Raw genomic sequence first — 12,320 nt, 5'->3', positions numbered from 1 at the left:
TAGTGGATCAGAGTCCATTGTACAACACGAACGACCAAGGCAACACTTAAAGTACAACTAAATCATCGAACATATCAAACATTAAACCACACCCACAAATAAACATAAAGCATAACACACGTCAGTTAGACAATTGGACATCGCTAAACTCGAACACATACGAAATTAGACAGTTGGACAACGCTTGACTCGAATTGCCACTAAACATACTAAGATATATCTTTGGCCCAGTTTGACAATTGAAGCAAGCCATTTGACTACCCTTTGTTCACTTGTGAGGTTATAAACTACATAAGACTTAATAAATAAATGCCAATACATATTTATTCAATAAGATGCCTTCCCAAATACCATGAGCAGTATATTACCAAATCTCCCATTAACAAAAGTTCAATTTCAATGGTACATTCATCGCAAATTTGTAAAAACTCTGCTAAGATAAATTGTTGCAGAGAATATAAGACAAATAAAAAAATATTTTAATATGCATTACCATGACATAGTTGAATATACATAAGAAGGAAATGATAAGTATATACATCAGCCAAGATGTTCTCATTTTACATTAACTGCTTAACATGAGTACACTCGTATTCTTTTTAACAATATCTTCATAATATCTCTCTAGTACTCAATACTCAATAAATTGCAAAAAATAACCTTACAAATAAAAAAAAATTAAAACATCAAGCATAAATAAGATCAATTAACTTTTTATAAAACAGATTTAACTTGTGTTCTCTCAAACCATGCTTTTCACCACTTCATTGTATGCTTTCGACATCTATCACACAAAGCCTGCACAAAAAAGACACCAAATAACCCACATCTCATCAGCAAAATGACATGAAGAGATGAATAAAATAACTAAATTTCACATAGCATAAATCAACCGACAGCACTAAAAGCATATAGTCATTGATTCCATGATCAAATTTGACAGTAAAATAAGAGGTTTCAGGACACTTTAATAGATAATAGATAAATGGTAATATACATGATAGCATAGTAGGTAAATCCATACCATAATAGTAAAGGTAAAGTTGTCATCTAGAAAGGAAAAAGGAAATTATATTTTTTAAGATAGCAGCCACCTTTTAAGCATAAGGACAACACTTACATTTGTCATCACAAAATTTCTTGAAAGGTTTCTCCACATTTGAGTCTACACATACAAAGTTAGGGATCACAATTTAGAGATTGTGTTCATGACTCAATCAACGAATAATGGCATGTATCAAATTAATTAACTATAATAATTAGACTATGTAATGAAGAAGAGACACACGGTATAGCTGAGATTGATTATTAATTTCTCTGCTATTTATAACAGCTTTTGATTCAATAGTGAAACAACACTGCTATATAATGGCATTATTTTTCAAGTACTATACTAAATATCTATGTTTTAGACCAAAAAACGAAGAGAAAAGACAATGTTGGTAACAAAACTAAGACGACAATGTCGATAACAATGTTGACAGTATTTTAATATACATTACCACACCATAGTTGAATATGCATTACCATAAGAAGGCAATGACAAGTATATATGTCTACCACAATGTTCTGATTTTACATTAACTGTTCAAAATCTACACAATGCTCTCATTTTACATTAACTGCTCAACATGAACTTGTTTTATTTACTTTTGAATCGGCAAAATTTATTACCACACAGTCGAGGCAAACAGGGCAAGGGAGAGAAAAAAAATACAAAGATACAGTTGACACAAGTGAACAGAACCAAGACAACAAACACAGGCTACACAAAAAAAACTAAAAAGCCCCAAACATAATTCCCAAAACAACAGCACCAATCAAAACACCACCAAGGGCTTGAACATCCCACCCAATTTGCTCAAAACCAAAGCCATCACCACCCGAAAAAGTTCCAGCCAGACCCGCAAAACTGAAATCAGAAACAACCGAAACCAGCAACAACATACAACAGAAGAAAATAACCATCATCTGAGAAAACAATCTCCATGGTACCAACTCCATTCATAAAACATACACAGGGGACACCTTTAAGCGGCTCAAATACTCAATCTTATTCAACGCACACCCTTTCAAATACTCAAACGGAATAGCCAAATTTGGGGGAGTAATCATGTGAACACCAAACCAAGAGAACACCTTTTGCCAAACTCTAGCAACCAAGAGATTACTCATTCTTATTAACAAATAAAATTCTTCCTACCTTTCTTATTTATCAAATGTTTATGTCCCTCCTTGATGCTAAACTTTTTTAGACTACTCAAATCACCTATGCTAGATGTATTTGTGCATAAACCAGTCTTTTTGGTCATGAGTACACTCATTCTTATTCACAATATCTTCATAATATCTCTCTAGTGCTCAATACTTAATAAATTGTAGAAAAAAAAACTTACAAATAACATCAAGCGTAAGATCAATTAACTTTTTGTGTGTTCTCTAAAATCATGCTTTTCACCACTTCCTTCTATGCTTTCTACATCTATCACATACACCCAGTACAAATAAATCGAACATTAATAATAAAAGCTTATAGTCGTTGGTTCCATGATCAAAGTTGACAAAACACATATAAAAAGGAACCAATCAGAGCAATGTGAAATCTCCAAAAGTTAGGGAGTAAATCAATAACAAAACATGCATATCATGTCACACAACCAACCCCATCATAATTACTGCAAGAAAAAGGAGAAACATGGTGAAAGTGTTGCAAGACAGATAGGCCAAACCTTGATAGAATATTCCAAATCGTAGACCAGCTTTTTAATTGTGCCTTCAGGCTTGTATTGTGCCAGAGTATAGTCCATGTCAAATCCCACACCAAAAATGCTCTTCATATTCAATGACCGGTTACAATATATATGTTCTAGAAAGATATAGTCCAAGGGATGGAGATGGACCTCATAATGAGCTCATGCCCATATCATAAAGCATTCAAAGAAGCATGAAATAGATGATTCAACCAAGACTGCAGGTGGAAGAAGATAGAAGGGAAACCTATCAATTTTAGAAAGAAAAAAAAAAGATGAACAATAAGAGCAAGAAATCAATCACAGTGATGAAAATGAACACCAATTTCTTTCCCCGCCACAGCTCCGTCACTTTCTGTTATTTCCTTCTCAGTGATAGATAGGGTGGTGCCGTAAGTCTAAGTTCTTAAAGGTTTGTAGTAATCACATAATTCTAATATAAAAGGCTTGCAAATCTAAAGAGTGTATTTTATTCGCAGCTTGTTAAGAGATTGATATTGATTGATATATAATGCTAAAATCATACACAGCCATTGATGCGTCAAATAGACTCCTTGAGTATGTGCAGGGAACACATGATCTGTCAAAATTAGTGCATAAGAAATATTGATCTAACCTAACCTTTACTTGTTGAGCTCTTCTTTTAAAATGAAACATGCCTTCATCACAAATTAGTTTGAAAACTGTTAATGTCTTTAAGATATGTAGAAGAGTAAAAAAATTCACCTTCAAGCACTGCAAAGTGGCTCTATTATATAGACATTTGGTGTCTCTCCAATATAAACTTGATGAAATTAATGAGAAAAAAGTATATGTTAATAGTATCATCTTTCCATGAGAGAGAGAACAGTATAACAAACAAAAGGCAAATATTTTTCTCATGGACATTTTATCAAACACCTACAATGCAGTTTATCCCTACTATTGATTCTAGCCCTACTAAAGTACCCACCCCTCAAAATCAAGTAGTTTAACAACTAAAACTGACATTGGGATAACAAATCACAAAATTTTAACAGCTTGACATATAAACTTGCAAAGGGAACAAATAATTTTACCTCACAAAATCTGTAGAGAATGGTAATATTATACACAAAAGCTGATTATAAAAAAGAAACATAGGGAAGATAGAAATTTACCAAGAATTGATGTGGTAGATGCTTCAAACGAATAAAAGAATAGCAAGAACAAACCAGCAAGAACACAAAAATTAGAATAAACAAAAAGACAGCAATAAAAAAATAATGGAGAAGTTGACGTTAAACTTACCCTATCCTTAATTCTCCACGAGTCCATCCCATGAACAATGTCAGCCAACATATCTCCATTGCAATAGCAAAACTCACTGCCAAAACAAAATTCTGGAAACGAATTTGATTGTGAAAGAAAAATGAATGTGAATTTGATTGTGAAAGAAAAATGAATGCACAACCATTAAATACAGCATCAGCACCACACAGAACAATATCATGACAAAACGGCAATCAGGCACCACCAACAACAAAACAAAACTGCAATCAACAAAAGAAGACAAAACCCATATAAAATGAAAGGAATGACCAACCCCACCACAGAGAAATTATGGACCCGAATTGAAGTACCGCTGGAAATTTTTCAAGTACCGGACCCATTATCTGACAAATCCAACTACAATCTCTGCAAAATCCGTATTAACATCGGGAACGCGCGAGAAATCCATACAAAGAAGTCTTCTTCGAGCAGCTTTCAAATTATAATCCACAAACCGACATAAATCCCCAAATTAAAACAGCCATTGAAGAGTTGGATCTAGCGCAAATAACCCCTCCTACAGGACGATGTCCCAAAGTAAATCCCTGCACAGTCCACATAAACAACAGTAACGCGCAATCAAGGTCTGCAAAGAAGTCTTCTGATAGCAGCTTTCGGATAATTTCACAAAAAAACGACGGGAAAGAAGAAAAGAAAGACCCACCACAAAGCAGCTTTTGAATTATCCACCACAAAGCGACGGAAAACCAGATCTCGAAGGGGCCATGGAGGTTCTGGATCTAGCGCAAAGAACCCTTTCTACAGGATGCTGCGTTTGGAACAGGGAAGCTCGCTATGTTAAGATTATAGATTTCTTAGTATGTGGGTCTTAATATATTACTTTAATTAGATATGTGATACTCTCAATGATTTTACACATGACTATTCACATTACGAGACCATAATAATCTATTAGATCTTGGATCTTGAGAAAAAGAGCTTTCCATTTTCCATTGGTATGATGATAGCTCAATAAACAGTCCTAAAATAAATTTTTAAAATGGTAAGTGAAAGTTCAATGTTTGACATTTCTTTCCATTTCATGTAAAAAGTTAAAATAGTGTGACTCAAGATAAATACAAATTTTTTGTACAAAATTAATTTTGTTTATTAGAGAAAACGAAATGATTACAACAATCATTTAAAAGATAAATCTAAACTATTCAGTAATATATAAACAAAATAGAAACATTTAATCATGTTTTATCATTTCACCACATCACAATATTACTTTTTTAAAATATACTTACATCACAGTTGGACGTATACCAAAAATTTGTTTACTAAATTCTAAAAATATTACGTTGGTATTGTATTAATATTTGAAAGTCTTGATTAAAATATATACCTAAGGCCCTAAAGGGGACAGAATACAAAGCTTTCATTGAATAGAGGAACCAAAATCCGTGAAAATTGACCAATTTATAAAATCCACGTCTTAGCATAGACCCATTAAATTCGGATCTACTTAACCTAACTCATGGGGATGTGTATGATTATTAGCCTTAATACAGCCATGTACTGTCCCTTTCTAAATGTTTATTTTGTTAATTAATTGTATTTGGTTTATTATATAGTACTAGTAGTACTATTAAATACCACATGCCCCTCATTCTATACTGTTTCTATAAGGCCAAATTGAGTGTGTCGGCTATGTTTGACTTTTCATGACCAAAAAGCCCCTAGCATACTTTCATTGTTTTGACTCTAACATATTGAATCAATAGGGGCATATTAGTCCTCCCATGATGTTCAAAGTCTTTGCCAAATCATGTTTTAACAATTCGATTCCATTCCCTTTGCTTTCAGATTTGGATTAAATGCAATGTGAGTGATTGTATGGAGTTACACACATCTCGGCCTTCTAATCACGTATAAAAGTCAAATATAAAATTTGGACTGGTTAATCTTAATCGGACGGTTGAGATACACATGACAACATGCAGTCACAAAATGCTAATTAATTTGTTATGAGAGGAAATATTTGATAAAGCATGATCAATATCATAATTTTTCTTTTGCATCGGCAGATGTTAGTCAATTATGTTAGTTTTCATGTTTCAACCATATATCTTCGGGTTAGAACATATTTGACGTCTCTGAGCCCATCAACCAAGTTATTTGCTTGTAACTATATATGAAACTCCTAAGAGTCTATGTTGATGTTTACTTTCTTTGTCACTATCTACCATTAAATATTGCCACCCCACCACCCCTGATCCCATGCTAGTCCCTACTCACACCATTGATAAACAGCTATCATTGACCATTTGATCAAAATCAAACGCCAATGAGTCCATGACCTACCACTCTAAATTCACACAAAGACTTGACAAGTGTTTCATAAATAACACCACATTTAGTATTCACATGTTGATACCTAACCATGTCCATATAAATACACAACATAACACAAGACTACTTTGCACAAAATTATTCATTTTCATTTCCATCCATTTGTTTTTATCTTATAATAACTTTTCAATATGAAACACTTCCATTTCTTTCTCCTCCTTTCTCTTCTATTCCTCACACCAAGAGTTTATGCTATAAGGATCAAATTTTCAAGCCCTTCTTCTACTTCAAGTCATCATGCTTTTCATATTCCATTTTTCAATTCTCCAAGCAGAAGCAAAGGTAAAGAATTCAAGTCTCAGAAACGCAAAGTGCCTACAGGATCCAACCCTTTACACAACAAGAGATAATTTGATTTCTCATCAGGTTTTTGGTGGCAGAATCCATTGTTCAGTAGTATAGTCACATATATGTTTATTTATTTGTCATATATTAAAAAAAAACATAACTATTTATATGATATATGGTAGTATAATTTAGGTTGCATTTATTTGTGATATTAATTAGAAATAGTTATTAGTTAGTTAGATTTGTAGAGACTAGAGAGAGTCTTGTACAGAAGGTAAATAGGATTTTGAATTTTTTGATATATGAAAGAATTATGAATTTAATTTCTCTACCTTAACAATTGTTTCCTGTTTCATTGCAACTTAGAATCACAAAACTTAAGATTGCAATTTTATGCTTCATACCATCAATTTTCTTCTTTCCATGCCATCATAATTGACAATTTTGTGCATGTCAAATCAATTTGGAGGTTTTAGCTTTTTCTTGTGGTTGACTTTAGAATATGAATTTTTATTATTTAATCTTTGGTGGCTAAGGTTACGTACAAGTAAATATTTTCCAGTGTTTGAAAATGTTTTGATGTTATCCGATATGATTTTGCCTCTAGAATTGATTTTAACTAAACAAAAATTTGAAACTTTTGCTTATACAAAGAATTTGTAACCTCAAACTTATATTCAATTCATTTAACCTTAATCAATTTTACATAATTAATTCATTTAAAATCAATTTTTGTTACCCCGGAATCAACACACTAATTTCTACATAATTAGTACTAGTTCAACCAAATTAGTACTAATTAGCTTTTATTTTTGGGAGGAAGAAGAAGGGGGTGGGGGGGACCTAATTTTGAGTTCAAAAACATTATGAAAATGAAATAACATAAATTGAGACATGAATCATCTAACAGTTCACTCATTATACCTCCTCTGCTATCATAGGCCCCAAACCATGAATGCACAGTGTTAAATACCCATTACTTCACACAACAACCATGCAAATAATTTAGATGCATATAACTCCACCGTATCTTGTGCACAGAGAAGAATATTTGTTGGCAGATGATACACATATAGAATCCACATGCTCTCATCTTACCTACATAACTTTAAGGTTGTACCTTTTTTTTGCCTCTTTAATTTTTACCTTCAAGTTAGTAAAAAATTGTTGTTCTCCAAAATGGCAAGGCAAGTTAGTTACAATGAAAAAGGTACACAATTAAACTTTCTCACTGTCATGCAACCTAATGTAATTACATTAAATAACTACTTTTGACCATCGATTTAAGATCAGTCAACTCATATTACATTTTTATCAAGTATATATATGGTTACACTTTAGGAGAAACTAAAACTGATTCTAAACAAGTATAATTGATTTTGACATGTTTGGTTCGATTAGAATTAATTTTGTATTCCTGATTGTTTATAAATTGAAGTTAGAATTTGAAGTTTATAAATTGATTTTATTCAAATTTATTGTTTAATTTACATTTATATAAATATAAATGTATATGAACATAAATCACTTGAAGTCACTTTTACCTAGAATCAGAGAATCTACTTTTTATCACTAAAAACCAAAAAACACCAAATTATTTCCAAATAATTTTCATAGTTATTTAATTTGGGACCGTTTGGATGTACTAAATTTCCCTAATAAAGAGGTAACAAATTGTTTGGTATTGGTTAATGGTTAATGAAATTGGAATGTAGGGTTTGTTGTGGTCCACACAGTGTGAGGAATAAGTGCCACAATACTAATTTTGGTTACAGGGTACCCACCAAGGCACCACCACCTCCAACTATAGCCTTTTTGATGTGCGCGTGTTGATTTTTTTTAATACTATGGTTGAGGAAATAATTGTGTAGTTGAAAAATAAATATAAAGTGATGTACCATAAACTATTGGGTTATGGATATAATTAATTTTTTTAAGCCAAAAGGAAAATAAAATTAAAAAAGAATTAGGAAGTACAAGACTGAGGGGACATAAACCTGATCCAGTAAACCACAAAAACAACCTGAAACGGATGATACAACTATTCAATACATAAGTGGTATAAAAAAGAAAAATCCTAAACATCACTGCCACGGACAATCCAACAAACTTATGTGTGGACACAAAACCGAAGTTGAAAAAAACGCGGAGTGAGCATTTATGTAAGAAAATTGCAGATCTAGAACTTTTGAGGAGGAGGATGTAAGAAATCATCTTCATTTTAAATTTGGAAGCCTATCATTCAACAATCTTGTGATAATTAATAGACTTTTTGTTTTATGATTTGTAGATGTGATCATTAGCACATGTTAGGTACTGCGGAATTGTGAATAATCATTACTTAAGGAAATGAAAATATGTTCAATTGCTAGAAAATATATTCAATTGACAATGGCATTGATGAGTAATCTATGTGGCCACATGACTAACAAAAAAAGCTATTAAAATTCTAACAATCTTGTAATAATTATAATAATTTTAACATTCTTGTAATAATTATAAGAAAAAACAAAAACTAAGGGCCCATTTAAACATTTCCTATTTTCATTTTTGTTCATTTTATGATAAAAGATTATACGTTAGTCTACAAGTCATATTTCAACTAACAAAATATCGAAATTGTTAAGTTGGATGACGTGATCGGGGTTTAAACCCTAACTCCGCTACTTGTATGTATGTGAGTTTCAATGATTATTTGTTAGAGTTTATCAATAAAAAAAATATGCTATAGGATAACAAATTTGTAGAAATAATGATAAAGTTTTATTACTATATATTTTCATGGTTTTAACGCAGACATTTGTTCATTCAAGTATCTCTTATCTCTTTGTTATCGAACAAGATTAACAAAAATTTCATAAAAATAGAAAATGTCTTCATTTTCAGTAACTAAATTAACTCTAAAGTTGTTAAATAGATTAAACGGAAGGAGAGAGCTATGTATTGTTTCTTTTGTTAAAGATTCAGTCGAAAAGACATAATTGAATTCTGATATACATCTTGATTTTAAAGTGCGTCTTGATTTTATCTTTATAAATTTAAAATATCAAACTTGAATTCTAAATCGTTCTATCTAAATAAAACGATCGAAAAATACGTGTGTGGTGCGATCGAAGGGTTGTGACTACACAGTCTACAAACTGTCCGAATTCGACTAATGGAGGGTAGAAAAAGGAGGAGAACTCGTAACTATTTATTTCCACTTTCAATTGAATCAGCATTAAAGACCGCAAGCAACACTGCATACCCTAAAATCACAAATTGACATTTCTAAAGAGACAATATTATTACTTCAGAAGAAAGGGAGAACCATGGAAGCACATACGACAAAGTAGTAGTACTCCTTTTAGCATTTTCCATTATATTAAGTGCAATCTTTTGCGAAGCAGTCGTCTACATCTAACTATTAACATGGTGAAATAAAACAAAGAGTGAAGATCCATTTTAACTTATAATTTTTTTTTACAAGATTCAATTAAGTTCTTTGGAAAAATAGAAGCAACTTATAGTCTTCGATAAGCAATAAATTGAGATTGTTACTTGCTTGGATTTATCCTGTGTTGCTTGTTTGAGGAGTGCTCGTTTTTGTTTACTTTGACTATGCTATCTATTTTATTATTGTTTATTTAGTGTATTATTGTTGCAAGTCGCAACACTCTTCCTTTAATATTTTGTGTTTTTGTAAGTACCATACGGGCATTATCTATCTAATGATTGACCAACAAATGCAAGACATTGAAAATTATAATTTTTATTATATAGATAGATGATTTTGTCAATTATAATATGCGATTTAGATCAAATTTTGCTGTTAAATTGAGTTTAAACGACTATGTTGAATAGATACCCAATACTAGTATGAGGGATGTGTAGCTCACCAAGTTAAGGAAGTAAGCAGTAAATGTTTATGATTCGAATCCTGACAAAAAAGAAAAAATAATAACATAATCAACAACTAATATATTAACATTTATCATTAAAAGAACACAATAATAGTATATATGTTTTTATAAAAACTTCATTTTGAAACTTATTTTAAATCCATATATAATTAATTGAAAGTAACCTTTGATGATCCATTGTTTCACCTCATCAATTACAATTTACAAAGGGATTCTTTCTCTCCAAGTATTGGAGATCGGTCAAACTATGGATATAAACATAATTCTTGTATCCCAAGCAACTGGATAATATTTTTTTAGTGCTCTTTTGCCTCTGCATGTATGGTCAAAATCAATTCAATAATTAATATTAAAACTAAATCGAAAACGGAGATGAACATAATTCTTGTTTCCCAAGCAATTTCATAATATTTTTTTTTAGTGCTCTCTTTCCTTTTCTTATAATCCGGATTAATAATTAAACTAATGTAAATGTTGAGCTTGAGATTGACAATGGAGATATAGACACTGTGAGCAAGTACTTGAACAATGAAATTGAGGGTGATACAATTGATGTAATTGGAGACTTTTATGTCACCGTTAAATAATGACACCAATTCTCAAATAGAATGTGATAAAGAATTCACATGAATTAGATCTAAACTTGACTTTTTACAGGTTTTAGTTCTTTGTCCCCATGATTCTGTATTCATTTTATTAATAATATTCTTTGCACTTTAATTGTTTTTAAAACTAAAGCCGTAATGCTTATAAAAAGAAACTAAAGTTTCTTGTAAAAAAAAAAAACTATTTGTGAAAACAATATCTTATGGACAATCAAAATATATTTGTGAATAGGTCTAGTCGTTTATTTGACTTGGCTGAGAACCAGATTTGTTTGTGATATGAGTCAGTTAGGCCGGGGAAGAGGCATGGAAGTGGAGGTTGTTTGCGTGGGAGGAGGACCTCGTTAGAAAATGTTGTTTTTTGCTCCATAACATTTTTTCAAGAAAATGTTTATGATTGTTGGAAATGACTAATTGATCCAAATAAAGGTTATTCTATCAATGGAGTTTATCAATTGTTCACAGCTGTAGAAGCGTCTGCTGGTCGGTTTTCGGTTGATAAAATTTGTCATAAGCAGGTTCCTTTAATGGTTTCATTATTCATTTGACCGCCTATTCCACACAACTATTTACCAACAAAAGATAATCTTTCGCGACGAGCAGTGGCAGATCTTACCTAAAATATTAGGGGAAGCGAAAAATACTGACATAAAAGTTATATACAATTTTACTTAATCAGGGGGAGCCAAATGAGAGAGGGTCTAGTAATTTTCTTTAAATATGAGATGTATTATGGTATCTATCTATGTAATTTTATTTTAATTTTTTTTTAGTGGGGGTAGCCATTGCTCCCATGGGCTCTTTAAGAGCTCCGCCACTGGCAACGAGGGTATTATACAAGTAGAAAGTAATGTTTGTGTCAGTTGGTGCTGCTCAGAGGAGATGGCTGATCATATTTTTTTTTATGTTGTAATTACTTTGGAGGATTGTGGTATCGTATTCGCAATTTGTTAAGCATAGCTTCAATTGATTCATTTCAAGTAAAATATCATTTTGTGCAGTCTGGTTAGACATGTAGTTTTCCTCGTTCAGTTCATTCTTTCTTGAAGTTGATATGGCACATAAAGTAAAGCTACTGCCCCTCTTGTGGTTGAAGTTAAAAATTACTACTTTTGCTTTTGATTATCAAT

General features: G+C 31.8%; 1 long non-coding RNA gene across 41 annotated transcripts; it reads right to left on the bottom strand.

Moving 5' to 3' along the window:
* Positions 1–517: 517 nt before the first annotated feature.
* On the bottom strand, positions 518–4,873 carry LOC146924410 (uncharacterized). Of its 41 annotated transcripts, XR_015010157.1 has the most exons (7): positions 4,705–4,873; positions 4,020–4,585; positions 3,890–3,910; positions 2,730–2,997; positions 2,397–2,482; positions 1,121–1,165; positions 518–798 (listed from the first exon to the last, which is right to left on the bottom strand). It is a non-coding gene; the product is annotated as an uncharacterized LOC146924410 (long non-coding RNA). The 41 variants fall into 41 exon arrangements; XR_015010154.1 differs by lacking the exon at positions 2,397–2,482 and having other exon boundaries at positions 2,730–2,968; XR_015010135.1 differs by having other exon boundaries at positions 2,730–4,585.
* Positions 4,874–12,320: the final 7,447 nt, after the last annotated feature.

Source organism: Medicago sativa, chromosome 5 (genome assembly GCF_051527215.1).
Source record: "Medicago sativa cultivar Bolivia chromosome 5, Bolivia_mono, whole genome shotgun sequence".
NCBI classification, from domain to species: Eukaryota; Viridiplantae; Streptophyta; class Magnoliopsida; order Fabales; family Fabaceae; genus Medicago; species Medicago sativa.
Note: the sequence above shows the minus strand (reverse complement) of the source record. Positions and strands in the feature narration are given on the sequence as shown.